Source organism: Symphalangus syndactylus, chromosome 4, assembly GCF_028878055.3.
Source record: "Symphalangus syndactylus isolate Jambi chromosome 4, NHGRI_mSymSyn1-v2.1_pri, whole genome shotgun sequence".
NCBI classification, from domain to species: Eukaryota; Metazoa; Chordata; class Mammalia; order Primates; family Hylobatidae; genus Symphalangus; species Symphalangus syndactylus.
This window is the reverse complement of record NC_072426.2, coordinates 167234944-167250000: the sequence shown is the minus strand read 5'-3', so window position 1 is coordinate 167250000 and position 15057 is coordinate 167234944.

Here is a 15057-nt window from a genome sequence, read left to right as displayed (position 1 = left end):
CTAACCCTAACCCTAACCCTAACCCTAACCCTAACCCTAACCCTAACCCTAACCCTAACCCTAACCCTAACCCTAACCCTAACCCTAACCCTAACCCTAACCCTAACCCTAACCCTAACCCTAACCCTAACCCTAACCCTAACCCTAACCCTAACCCTAACCCTAACCCTAACCCTAACCCTAACCCTAACCCTAACCCTAACCCTAACCCTAACCCTAACCCTAACCCTAACCCTAACCCTAACCCTAACCCTAACCCTAACCCTAACCCTAACCCTAACCCTAACCCTAACCCTAACCCTAACCCTAACCCTAACCCTAACCCTAACCCTAACCCTAACCCTAACCCTAACCCTAACCCTAACCCTAACCCTAACCCTAACCCTAACCCTAACCCTAACCCTAACCCTAACCCTAACCCTAACCCTAACCCTAACCCTAACCCTAACCCTAACCCTAACCCTAACCCTAACCCTAACCCTAACCCTAACCCTAACCCTAACCCTAACCCTAACCCTAACCCTAACCCTAACCCTAACCCTAACCCTAACCCTAACCCTAACCCTAACCCTAACCCTAACCCTAACCCTAACCCTAACCCTAACCCTAACCCTAACCCTAACCCTAACCCTAACCCTAACCCTAACCCTAACCCTAACCCTAACCCTAACCCTAACCCTAACCCTAACCCTAACCCTAACCCTAACCCTAACCCTAACCCTAACCCTAACCCTAACCCTAACCCTAACCCTAACCCTAACCCTAACCCTAACCCTAACCCTAACCCTAACCCTAACCCTAACCCTAACCCTAACCCTAACCCTAACCCTAACCCTAACCCTAACCCTAACCCTAACCCTAACCTAACCCTAACCCTAACCCTAACCCTAACCCTAACCCTAACCCTAACCCTAACCCTAACCCTAACCCTAACCCTAACCCTAACCCTAACCCTAACCCTAACCCTAACCCTAACCCTAACCCTAACCCTAACCCTAACCCTAACCCTAACCCTAACCCTAACCCTAACCCTAACCCTAACCCTAACCCTAACCCTAACCCTAACCCTAACCCTAACCCTAACCCTAACCCTAACCCTAACCCTAACCCTAACCCTAACCCTAACCCTAACCCTAACCCTAACCCTAACCCTAACCCTAACCCTAACCCTAACCCTAACCCTAACCCTAACCCTAACCCTAACCCTAACCCTAACCCTAACCCTAACCCTAACCCTAACCCTAACCCTAACCCTAACCCTAACCCTAACCCTAACCCTAACCCTAACCCTAACCCTAACCCTAACCCTAACCCTAACCCTAACCCTAACCCTAACCCTAACCCTAACCCTAACCCTAACCCTAACCCTAACCCTAACCCTAACCCTAACCCTAACCCTAACCCTAACCCTAACCCTAACCCTAACCCTAACCCTAACCCTAACCCTAACCCTAACCCTAACCCTAACCCTAACCCTAACCCTAACCCTAACCCTAACCCTAACCCTAACCCTAACCCTAACCCTAACCCTAACCCTAACCCTAACCCTAACCCTAACCCTAACCCTAACCCTAACCCTAACCCTAACCCTAACCCTAACCCTAACCCTAACCCTAACCCTAACCCTAACCCTAACCCTAACCCTAACCCTAACCCTAACCCTAACCCTAACCCTAACCCTAACCCTAACCCTAACCCTAACCCTAACCCTAACCCTAACCCTAACCCTAACCCTAACCCTAACCCTAACCCTAACCCTAACCCTAACCCTAACCCTAACCCTAACCCTAACCCTAACCCTAACCCTAACCCTAACCCTAACCCTAACCCTAACCCTAACCCTAACCCTAACCCTAACCCTAACCCTAACCCTAACCCTAACCCTAACCCTAACCCTAACCCTAACCCTAACCCTAACCCTAACCCTAACCCTAACCCTAACCCTAACCCTAACCCTAACCCTAACCCTAACCCTAACCCTAACCCTAACCCTAACCCTAACCCTAACCCTAACCCTAACCCTAACCCTAACCCTAACCCTAACCCTAACCCTAACCCTAACCCTAACCCTAACCCTAACCCTAACCCTAACCCTAACCCTAACCCTAACCCTAACCCTAACCCTAACCCTAACCCTAACCCTAACCCTAACCCTAACCCTAACCCTAACCCTAACCCTAACCCTAACCCTAACCCTAACCCTAACCCTAACCCTAACCCTAACCCTAACCCTAACCCTAACCCTAACCCTAACCCTAACCCTAACCCTAACCCTAACCCTAACCCTAACCCTAACCCTAACCCTAACCCTAACCCTAACCCTAACCCTAACCCTAACCCTAACCCTAACCCTAACCCTAACCCTAACCCTAACCCTAACCCTAACCCTAACCCTAACCCTAACCCTAACCCTAACCCTAACCCTAACCCTAACCCTAACCCTAACCCTAACCCTAACCCTAACCCTAACCCTAACCCTAACCCTAACCCTAACCCTAACCCTAACCCTAACCCTAACCCTAACCCTAACCCTAACCCTAACCCTAACCCTAACCCTAACCCTAACCCTAACCCTAACCCTAACCCTAACCCTAACCCTAACCCTAACCCTAACCCTAACCCTAACCCTAACCCTAACCCTAACCCTAACCCTAACCCTAACCCTAACCCTAACCCTAACCCTAACCCTAACCCTAACCCTAACCCTAACCCTAACCCTAACCCTAACCCTAACCCTAACCCTAACCCTAACCCTAACCCTAACCCTAACCCTAACCCTAACCCTAACCCTAACCCTAACCCTAACCCTAACCCTAACCCTAACCCTAACCCTAACCCTAACCCTAACCCTAACCCTAACCCTAACCCTAACCCTAACCCTAACCCTAACCCTAACCCTAACCCTAACCCTAACCCTAACCCTAACCCTAACCCTAACCCTAACCCTAACCCTAACCCTAACCCTAACCCTAACCCTAACCCTAACCCTAACCCTAACCCTAACCCTAACCCTAACCCTAACCCTAACCCTAACCCTAACCCTAACCCTAACCCTAACCCTAACCCTAACCCTAACCCTAACCCTAACCCTAACCCTAACCCTAACCCTAACCCTAACCCTAACCCTAACCCTAACCCTAACCCTAACCCTAACCCTAACCCTAACCCTAACCCTAACCCTAACCCTAACCCTAACCCTAACCCTAACCCTAACCCTAACCCTAACCCTAACCCTAACCCTAACCCTAACCCTAACCCTAACCCTAACCCTAACCCTAACCCTAACCCTAACCCTAACCCTAACCCTAACCCTAACCCTAACCCTAACCCTAACCCTAACCCTAACCCTAACCCTAACCCTAACCCTAACCCTAACCCTAACCCTAACCCTAACCCTAACCCTAACCCTAACCCTAACCCTAACCCTAACCCTAACCCTAACCCTAACCCTAACCCTAACCCTAACCCTAACCCTAACCCTAACCCTAACCCTAACCCTAACCCTAACCCTAACCCTAACCCTAACCCTAACCCTAACCCTAACCCTAACCCTAACCCTAACCCTAACCCTAACCCTAACCCTAACCCTAACCCTAACCCTAACCCTAACCCTAACCCTAACCCTAACCCTAACCCTAACCCTAACCCTAACCCTAACCCTAACCCTAACCCTAACCCTAACCCTAACCCTAACCCTAACCCTAACCCTAACCCTAACCCTAACCCTAACCCTAACCCTAACCCTAACCCTAACCCTAACCCTAACCCTAACCCTAACCCTAACCCTAACCCTAACCCTAACCCTAACCCTAACCCTAACCCTAACCCTAACCCTAACCCTAACCCTAACCCTAACCCTAACCCTAACCCTAACCCTAACCCTAACCCTAACCCTAACCCTAACCCTAACCCTAACCCTAACCCTAACCCTAACCCTAACCCTAACCCTAACCCTAACCCTAACCCTAACCCTAACCCTAACCCTAACCCTAACCCTAACCCTAACCCTAACCCTAACCCTAACCCTAACCCTAACCCTAACCCTAACCCTAACCCTAACCCTAACCCTAACCCTAACCCTAACCCTAACCCTAACCCTAACCCTAACCCTAACCCTAACCCTAACCCTAACCCTAACCCTAACCCTAACCCTAACCCTAACCCTAACCCTAACCCTAACCCTAACCCTAACCCTAACCCTAACCCTAACCCTAACCCTAACCCTAACCCTAACCCTAACCCTAACCCTAACCCTAACCCTAACCCTAACCCTAACCCTAACCCTAACCCTAACCCTAACCCTAACCCTAACCCTAACCCTAACCCTAACCCTAACCCTAACCCTAACCCTAACCCTAACCCTAACCCTAACCCTAACCCTAACCCTAACCCTAACCCTAACCCTAACCCTAACCCTAACCCTAACCCTAACCCTAACCCTAACCCTAACCCTAACCCTAACCCTAACCCTAACCCTAACCCTAACCCTAACCCTAACCCTAACCCTAACCCTAACCCTAACCCTAACCCTAACCCTAACCCTAACCCTAACCCTAACCCTAACCCTAACCCTAACCCTAACCCTAACCCTAACCCTAACCCTAACCCTAACCCTAACCCTAACCCTAACCCTAACCCTAACCCTAACCCTAACCCTAACCCTAACCCTAACCCTAACCCTAACCCTAACCCTAACCCTAACCCTAACCCTAACCCTAACCCTAACCCTAACCCTAACCCTAACCCTAACCCTAACCCTAACCCTAACCCTAACCCTAACCCTAACCCTAACCCTAACCCTAACCCTAACCCTAACCCTAACCCTAACCCTAACCCTAACCCTAACCCTAACCCTAACCCTAACCCTAACCCTAACCCTAACCCTAACCCTAACCCTAACCCTAACCCTAACCCTAACCCTAACCCTAACCCTAACCCTAACCCTAACCCTAACCCTAACCCTAACCCTAACCCTAACCCTAACCCTAACCCTAACCCTAACCCTAACCCTAACCCTAACCCTAACCCTAACCCTAACCCTAACCCTAACCCTAACCCTAACCCTAACCCTAACCCTAACCCTAACCCTAACCCTAACCCTAACCCTAACCCTAACCCTAACCCTAACCCTAACCCTAACCCTAACCCTAACCCTAACCCTAACCCTAACCCTAACCCTAACCCTAACCCTAACCCTAACCCTAACCCTAACCCTAACCCTAACCCTAACCCTAACCCTAACCCTAACCCTAACCCTAACCCTAACCCTAACCCTAACCCTAACCCTAACCCTAACCCTAACCCTAACCCTAACCCTAACCCTAACCCTAACCCTAACCCTAACCCTAACCCTAACCCTAACCCTAACCCTAACCCTAACCCTAACCCTAACCCTAACCCTAACCCTAACCCTAACCCTAACCCTAACCCTAACCCTAACCCTAACCCTAACCCTAACCCTAACCCTAACCCTAACCCTAACCCTAACCCTAACCCTAACCCTAACCCTAACCCTAACCCTAACCCTAACCCTAACCCTAACCCTAACCCTAACCCTAACCCTAACCCTAACCCTAACCCTAACCCTAACCCTAACCCTAACCCTAACCCTAACCCTAACCCTAACCCTAACCCTAACCCTAACCCTAACCCTAACCCTAACCCTAACCCTAACCCTAACCCTAACCCTAACCCTAACCCTAACCCTAACCCTAACCCTAACCCTAACCCTAACCCTAACCCTAACCCTAACCCTAACCCTAACCCTAACCCTAACCCTAACCCTAACCCTAACCCTAACCCTAACCCTAACCCTAACCCTAACCCTAACCCTAACCCTAACCCTAACCCTAACCCTAACCCTAACCCTAACCCTAACCCTAACCCTAACCCTAACCCTAACCCTAACCCTAACCCTAACCCTAACCCTAACCCTAACCCTAACCCTAACCCTAACCCTAACCCTAACCCTAACCCTAACCCTAACCCTAACCCTAACCCTAACCCTAACCCTAACCCTAACCCTAACCCTAACCCTAACCCTAACCCTAACCCTAACCCTAACCCTAACCCTAACCCTAACCCTAACCCTAACCCTAACCCTAACCCTAACCCTAACCCTAACCCTAACCCTAACCCTAACCCTAACCCTAACCCTAACCCTAACCCTAACCCTAACCCTAACCCTAACCCTAACCCTAACCCTAACCCTAACCCTAACCCTAACCCTAACCCTAACCCTAACCCTAACCCTAACCCTAACCCTAACCCTAACCCTAACCCTAACCCTAACCCTAACCCTAACCCTAACCCTAACCCTAACCCTAACCCTAACCCTAACCCTAACCCTAACCCTAACCCTAACCCTAACCCTAACCCTAACCCTAACCCTAACCCTAACCCTAACCCTAACCCTAACCCTAACCCTAACCCTAACCCTAACCCTAACCCTAACCCTAACCCTAACCCTAACCCTAACCCTAACCCTAACCCTAACCCTAACCCTAACCCTAACCCTAACCCTAACCCTAACCCTAACCCTAACCCTAACCCTAACCCTAACCCTAACCCTAACCCTAACCCTAACCCTAACCCTAACCCTAACCCTAACCCTAACCCTAACCCTAACCCTAACCCTAACCCTAACCCTAACCCTAACCCTAACCCTAACCCTAACCCTAACCCTAACCCTAACCCTAACCCTAACCCTAACCCTAACCCTAACCCTAACCCTAACCCTAACCCTAACCCTAACCCTAACCCTAACCCTAACCCTAACCCTAACCCTAACCCTAACCCTAACCCTAACCCTAACCCTAACCCTAACCCTAACCCTAACCCTAACCCTAACCCTAACCCTAACCCTAACCCTAACCCTAACCCTAACCCTAACCCTAACCCTAACCCTAACCCTAACCCTAACCCTAACCCTAACCCTAACCCTAACCCTAACCCTAACCCTAACCCTAACCCTAACCCTAACCCTAACCCTAACCCTAACCCTAACCCTAACCCTAACCCTAACCCTAACCCTAACCCTAACCCTAACCCTAACCCTAACCCTAACCCTAACCCTAACCCTAACCCTAACCCTAACCCTAACCCTAACCCTAACCCTAACCCTAACCCTAACCCTAACCCTAACCCTAACCCTAACCCTAACCCTAACCCTAACCCTAACCCTAACCCTAACCCTAACCCTAACCCTAACCCTAACCCTAACCCTAACCCTAACCCTAACCCTAACCCTAACCCTAACCCTAACCCTAACCCTAACCCTAACCCTAACCCTAACCCTAACCCTAACCCTAACCCTAACCCTAACCCTAACCCTAACCCTAACCCTAACCCTAACCCTAACCCTAACCCTAACCCTAACCCTAACCCTAACCCTAACCCTAACCCTAACCCTAACCCTAACCCTAACCCTAACCCTAACCCTAACCCTAACCCTAACCCTAACCCTAACCCTAACCCTAACCCTAACCCTAACCCTAACCCTAACCCTAACCCTAACCCTAACCCTAACCCTAACCCTAACCCTAACCCTAACCCTAACCCTAACCCTAACCCTAACCCTAACCCTAACCCTAACCCTAACCCTAACCCTAACCCTAACCCTAACCCTAACCCTAACCCTAACCCTAACCCTAACCCTAACCCTAACCCTAACCCTAACCCTAACCCTAACCCTAACCCTAACCCTAACCCTAACCCTAACCCTAACCCTAACCCTAACCCTAACCCTAACCCTAACCCTAACCCTAACCCTAACCCTAACCCTAACCCTAACCCTAACCCTAACCCTAACCCTAACCCTAACCCTAACCCTAACCCTAACCCTAACCCTAACCCTAACCCTAACCCTAACCCTAACCCTAACCCTAACCCTAACCCTAACCCTAACCCTAACCCTAACCCTAACCCTAACCCTAACCCTAACCCTAACCCTAACCCTAACCCTAACCCTAACCCTAACCCTAACCCTAACCCTAACCCTAACCCTAACCCTAACCCTAACCCTAACCCTAACCCTAACCCTAACCCTAACCCTAACCCTAACCCTAACCCTAACCCTAACCCTAACCCTAACCCTAACCCTAACCCTAACCCTAACCCTAACCCTAACCCTAACCCTAACCCTAACCCTAACCCTAACCCTAACCCTAACCCTAACCCTAACCCTAACCCTAACCCTAACCCTAACCCTAACCCTAACCCTAACCCTAACCCTAACCCTAACCCTAACCCTAACCCTAACCCTAACCCTAACCCTAACCCTAACCCTAACCCTAACCCTAACCCTAACCCTAACCCTAACCCTAACCCTAACCCTAACCCTAACCCTAACCCTAACCCTAACCCTAACCCTAACCCTAACCCTAACCCTAACCCTAACCCTAACCCTAACCCTAACCCTAACCCTAACCCTAACCCTAACCCTAACCCTAACCCTAACCCTAACCCTAACCCTAACCCTAACCCTAACCCTAACCCTAACCCTAACCCTAACCCTAACCCTAACCCTAACCCTAACCCTAACCCTAACCCTAACCCTAACCCTAACCCTAACCCTAACCCTAACCCTAACCCTAACCCTAACCCTAACCCTAACCCTAACCCTAACCCTAACCCTAACCCTAACCCTAACCCTAACCCTAACCCTAACCCTAACCCTAACCCTAACCCTAACCCTAACCCTAACCCTAACCCTAACCCTAACCCTAACCCTAACCCTAACCCTAACCCTAACCCTAACCCTAACCCTAACCCTAACCCTAACCCTAACCCTAACCCTAACCCTAACCCTAACCCTAACCCTAACCCTAACCCTAACCCTAACCCTAACCCTAACCCTAACCCTAACCCTAACCCTAACCCTAACCCTAACCCTAACCCTAACCCTAACCCTAACCCTAACCCTAACCCTAACCCTAACCCTAACCCTAACCCTAACCCTAACCCTAACCCTAACCCTAACCCTAACCCTAACCCTAACCCTAACCCTAACCCTAACCCTAACCCTAACCCTAACCCTAACCCTAACCCTAACCCTAACCCTAACCCTAACCCTAACCCTAACCCTAACCCTAACCCTAACCCTAACCCTAACCCTAACCCTAACCCTAACCCTAACCCTAACCCTAACCCTAACCCTAACCCTAACCCTAACCCTAACCCTAACCCTAACCCTAACCCTAACCCTAACCCTAACCCTAACCCTAACCCTAACCCTAACCCTAACCCTAACCCTAACCCTAACCCTAACCCTAACCCTAACCCTAACCCTAACCCTAACCCTAACCCTAACCCTAACCCTAACCCTAACCCTAACCCTAACCCTAACCCTAACCCTAACCCTAACCCTAACCCTAACCCTAACCCTAACCCTAACCCTAACCCTAACCCTAACCCTAACCCTAACCCTAACCCTAACCCTAACCCTAACCCTAACCCTAACCCTAACCCTAACCCTAACCCTAACCCTAACCCTAACCCTAACCCTAACCCTAACCCTAACCCTAACCCTAACCCTAACCCTAACCCTAACCCTAACCCTAACCCTAACCCTAACCCTAACCCTAACCCTAACCCTAACCCTAACCCTAACCCTAACCCTAACCCTAACCCTAACCCTAACCCTAACCCTAACCCTAACCCTAACCCTAACCCTAACCCTAACCCTAACCCTAACCCTAACCCTAACCCTAACCCTAACCCTAACCCTAACCCTAACCCTAACCCTAACCCTAACCCTAACCCTAACCCTAACCCTAACCCTAACCCTAACCCTAACCCTAACCCTAACCCTAACCCTAACCCTAACCCTAACCCTAACCCTAACCCTAACCCTAACCCTAACCCTAACCCTAACCCTAACCCTAACCCTAACCCTAACCCTAACCCTAACCCTAACCCTAACCCTAACCCTAACCCTAACCCTAACCCTAACCCTAACCCTAACCCTAACCCTAACCCTAACCCTAACCCTAACCCTAACCCTAACCCTAACCCTAACCCTAACCCTAACCCTAACCCTAACCCTAACCCTAACCCTAACCCTAACCCTAACCCTAACCCTAACCCTAACCCTAACCCTAACCCTAACCCTAACCCTAACCCTAACCCTAACCCTAACCCTAACCCTAACCCTAACCCTAACCCTAACCCTAACCCTAACCCTAACCCTAACCCTAACCCTAACCCTAACCCTAACCCTAACCCTAACCCTAACCCTAACCCTAACCCTAACCCTAACCCTAACCCTAACCCTAACCCTAACCCTAACCCTAACCCTAACCCTAACCCTAACCCTAACCCTAACCCTAACCCTAACCCTAACCCTAACCCTAACCCTAACCCTAACCCTAACCCTAACCCTAACCCTAACCCTAACCCTAACCCTAACCCTAACCCTAACCCTAACCCTAACCCTAACCCTAACCCTAACCCTAACCCTAACCCTAACCCTAACCCTAACCCTAACCCTAACCCTAACCCTAACCCTAACCCTAACCCTAACCCTAACCCTAACCCTAACCCTAACCCTAACCCTAACCCTAACCCTAACCCTAACCCTAACCCTAACCCTAACCCTAACCCTAACCCTAACCCTAACCCTAACCCTAACCCTAACCCTAACCCTAACCCTAACCCTAACCCTAACCCTAACCCTAACCCTAACCCTAACCCTAACCCTAACCCTAACCCTAACCCTAACCCTAACCCTAACCCTAACCCTAACCCTAACCCTAACCCTAACCCTAACCCTAACCCTAACCCTAAACCCTAACCCTAACCCTAACCCTAACCCTAACCCTAACCCTAACCCTAACCCTAACCCTAACCCTAACCCTAACCCTAACCCTAACCCTAACCCTAACCCTAACCCTAACCCTAACCCTAACCCTAACCCTAACCCTAACCCCTAACCCCTAACCCTAACCCTAACCCTAACCCTAACCCTAACCCCTAACCCCTAACCCTAACCCTAACCCTAACCCTAACCCTAACCCTAACCCTAACCCTAACCCTAACCCTAACCCTAACCCCTAACCCTAACCCTAACCCTAACCCTAACCCTAACCCTAACCCTAACCCTAACCCTAACCCTAACCCTAAGCCTAACCCTAACCCTAACCCTACCCTAACCCTAACCCTAACCCTAACCCTAACCCTAACCCTAACCCTAACCCCTAACCCTAACCCTAACCCTAACCCTAACCCTAACCCTAACCCTAACCCTAACCCTAACCCTAACCCTAACCCTAACCCTCGCAGGCGCAGAGAGGGGCGGCGGGCCCGCTCATGCGCAGACAGGGGCGCCGGGCCCGCGAGGTGCTGCGGGTACGCGCAGAGAGGAGTGGCGGGCCCGCGGAGGCTCAGAGACGGACGGCAGACCCGCGCATGCGCAGACGGGCGGCGGGAGCGCGCAGGCGCAGAGAGGTGCTGGGGGGGGCCCGCGCAGGCGCAGAGAGGAGCGACGGGGGCGCGCAGGCGCAGAGACTGGCGGCGGGCCCGCACAGGCGCAGAGAGGCGCACCGCGCCCGCGCGGGCGCAGAGAGACGCTGCAGGGCCGCGCAGGCGCAGAGAGGAGCGGCTGGCCCGCGCATGCGCAGAGACGGGCGGCGGGCGCGCGCATGCGCAGACGGGCGGCGGTCCCCCGCAGGTGCTGAGAGGCGCACGGCTCCGGCGCAGGCCCAGAGAGGCGCACGGCGCCCGCACAGGCGCAGAGAGGCGCAGAGAGTCACACCGCGCCCTCGCAGGCGCAGAGAGGAGCGACGGGCCCGCTCATGCGCAGACAGGGGCGCCGGGCCCGCGCAGGCGCAGGGAGGCGCTGCGGGTACGCGCAGAGAGGAGTGGCGGGCCCGCGGAGGCGCAGAGACGGGCGGCAGACCCGCGCATGCGCAGACGGGCGGCGGGACCGCGCTGGCGCACAGAGGCGCTGCGGCCCCGCGCAGGCGCAGAGAGGAGCGGCGGGCCCACGCAGGCGCAGAGAGACGAAGAGAGGCGCACCGTCCTCGCGCAGGCGCTGAGAGGCGCGGCGACCCTGCGCAGGCGGAGAGAGGCGCACCGGGCCCGCGCAGGCGCAGAGAGACGCTGCAGGGCCGCGCAGGCGCAGAGAGGAGCGGCTGGCCCGCGCATGCGCAGAGACGGGCGGGGGGGCGCGCGCATGCGCAGACGGGCGGCGGTCCCGCGCAGGTGCTGAGAGGCGCACGGCGCCGGCGCAGGCCCAGAGAGGCGCACGGCGCCCGCACAGGCGCAGAGAGGCGCAGAGAGTCACACCGCGCCCTCGCAGACGCAGAGAGGGGCGGCGGATCCGCTCATGCGCAGACAGGGGCGCCGGGCCCGCGCAGGCGCAGGGAGGCGCTGCGGGTACGCGCAGAGAGGAGTGGCGGGCCCGCGGAGGCGCAGAGACGGGCGGCAGACCCGCGCATGCGCAGACGGGCGGCGGGACCGCGCTGGCGCACAGAGGCGCTGCGGCCCCGCGCAGGCGCAGAGAGGAGCGGCGGGCCCACGCAGGCGCAGAGAGACGAAGAGAGGCGCACCGTCCTCGCGCAGGCGCTGAGAGGCGCGGCGGCCCTGCGCAGGCGCAGAGAGGCGCACCGCGCAGGCGCAGAGAGGGACGACGGGACCGCACATGGGCAGACAGCGGCGGCAGGCCCGCGGAGGCGCAGAGACGCCCTGCGGGCCCGCCCATGCGCAGGAAGGGGCGGCGGGCCCGCGCAGGCGCAGAGAGGCGCACCGCGCCCGCGCAGGCGCAGAGAGGAGGGGCGGGCCTGCGCAGGCGCAGGGAGATGAAGAGAGGCGCACCGTCCTCCCGCAAGGGGTGAGAGGGGCGGGAGGCCTGCGCAGGCGGAGAGAGGCGCACCGCGCAGGCGCAGAGAGTGGCGGCGTTCCGGCTCATGCGCGGACAGGGGCGGAGGCCCCGCCCAGGCGCAGAGACGCGCTGCGGGCCAGCGCAGGCTCAGAGAGGACTGGCGGGACCGCGCAGGCGCAGAGACCGGCGGCCGGCCCGCGCATGCGCAAAGGGGCGGGGGGCTCGCGCATACGCAGACAGGGGCGGAGGACCCGCGCAGGCGCAGCAGGGGCGGCGGACCCGCGCAGGCGCCAAGAGGCGCAGGGCGCCCGCGCAGGCGCAGAGAGGCGAACCGCGCCCGCGCAGGCCCAGAGAGGCGCGGAGGGACCGAGTAGGCGCAGAGAGGCGCGGCGGTCCCGCGCATGCGCAGAGACCGGCGGCGGGCGCGCGCATGCGCAGACGGGCGGCGGTCCCGCGCAGGTGCTGAGAGGCGCACGGCGTCCGCGCAGGCGCGTAGAGGAGCGGCGGGCCCACGCAGGCGCAGAGAGACGAAGAGAGGCGCGGCGGGCCTGCGCAGGCGCAGAGAGGTGCGCCGCGCCCGCGCCGGCGCAGAGAGGCGCAACCCGCCCGCGCCGGGACAGAGCGGCGCTGCGGGCGCGCGCAGGCGCAGAGAGGCACTGCGAGCCCGCGCAGGCGCTGAGAGGAGCGGCGGGGACGCGCAGGCGCAGAGACTGGCGGCGGGCCGGCGCAGGCGTAGAGAGACGCTGCAGGGCTGCGGAGGCACAAAGAGGAGCGGCGGACCCGCGCATGCGCAGAGACGGGCGGCGAGCGCGCGCATACGCAGACGGGCGGCGGTCCCGCGCAGGTGCTCAGAGGCGCACTGCGCCCTCGCAGGCGCAGAGTGTGGCGGCGGGCCCGCGCATGCGCAGACAGGGGCGCCGGGCCCCCGCCGGCGCAGAGAGGCGCTGCGGGTACGCGCAGAGACGAGTGGCGGGCCCGCGCAGGCCCAGAGAGGCGCGGCGGGCCCGCCCATCCGCAGAAAGGGGCGGCGGGCCCGCGCAGACGCAGAAAGGGGCACCACGCTCGCCCTGGACCAGAGAGGCGCACCGCGCCCGCGCAGGCGCAGAGAGGAGCGGCGGGCCCGCGCAGGCGCAGAGAGACGAAGAGAGGCGCACCGTCCTCGGGCAGGGGCTGAGAGGCGCGGCGGGCCTGCGCAGGCGCGGAGAAGCGCACCGCGCGGGCGCAGAGAGGGGCGGCGGGCTCGCACATGCGCAGACAGGGGCGGCGGGACCGCGCAGGCGCAGAGACGCGCTGCGGGCCCGCGCAGGCGCAGAGAGGAGCTGCGGGCCCGCGCAGGCACAGAGACGGGCGGCGGGCCCGCCCTTGCGCAGATAGGGGCGGCGGGCCCGCGCAGGCGCAGAGGCGCACCGCGCCCGCGCAGAGAGACGCACCGCGCCCGCGCAGGCCCAGAGAGGCGCAACGCGCCCGCGCAGGCGCAGAGAGGGGCGGCGTTCCCGCTCATGCGCAGACAGGGGCGGAGGGCCCGCGCAGGCGCAGAGACGAGTGGCGGGCCCGCGCAAGCGCAGAGACGGGCGGCGGGCCCGCGCATGCGCAAAGAGGGGCGGCGGGCCCGCGCATGGGCAGACAGGGGCGGAGGACCCGCGCAGGCGCGGAGAGGAGCGGCGGGTCCCGGCATACGCAGACGGTCTGCGGGCCCGCGCAGGCCCAGAGAGGATTGGCGGGCCCGCGCATGCGCAGAGACGGGCGGCGGGCAAGCGCATGCGCAGAGAGGGGCGGCGGGCTCGCGCATACGCAGACGGGCGGCGGACCCGCGCAGGCGCAGAGTGGCGCACCGCTCCCGCGCAGGCGCAGAGAGGCGCACCGCGCCCGCGCAGGCCCAGAGAGGCGCACTGCGCCCGCGCAGGCGCAGAGAGGCGCGGCGGGCCGCGCAGACGCAGAGACGGGAGGCGGGACCGCGCAGGCGCAGTGAGGCGCGGCACTCCGCGGCTCCGCCAGGGGCGCGGCGCAGGGGGAGAGACGCGCGGCGAGCCGTCCGTCCGCCAGGGGGCGCGGCGTAGGCGCAGAGACGCACGGCGACGCGGCCCCGTTGGAGAGGCGCGGCACAGGGCGGAGACTCACAAAGGCCGGTCGCCGGCGGGGCGGGTGCAGCGCAGGCGCAGAGATGCACACCGCCGGGCCGAGGGTTGGGTGGCGTGGTGCAGGCGCACAGGTCCACATTCGCCCGCCGCCGGGCGGGG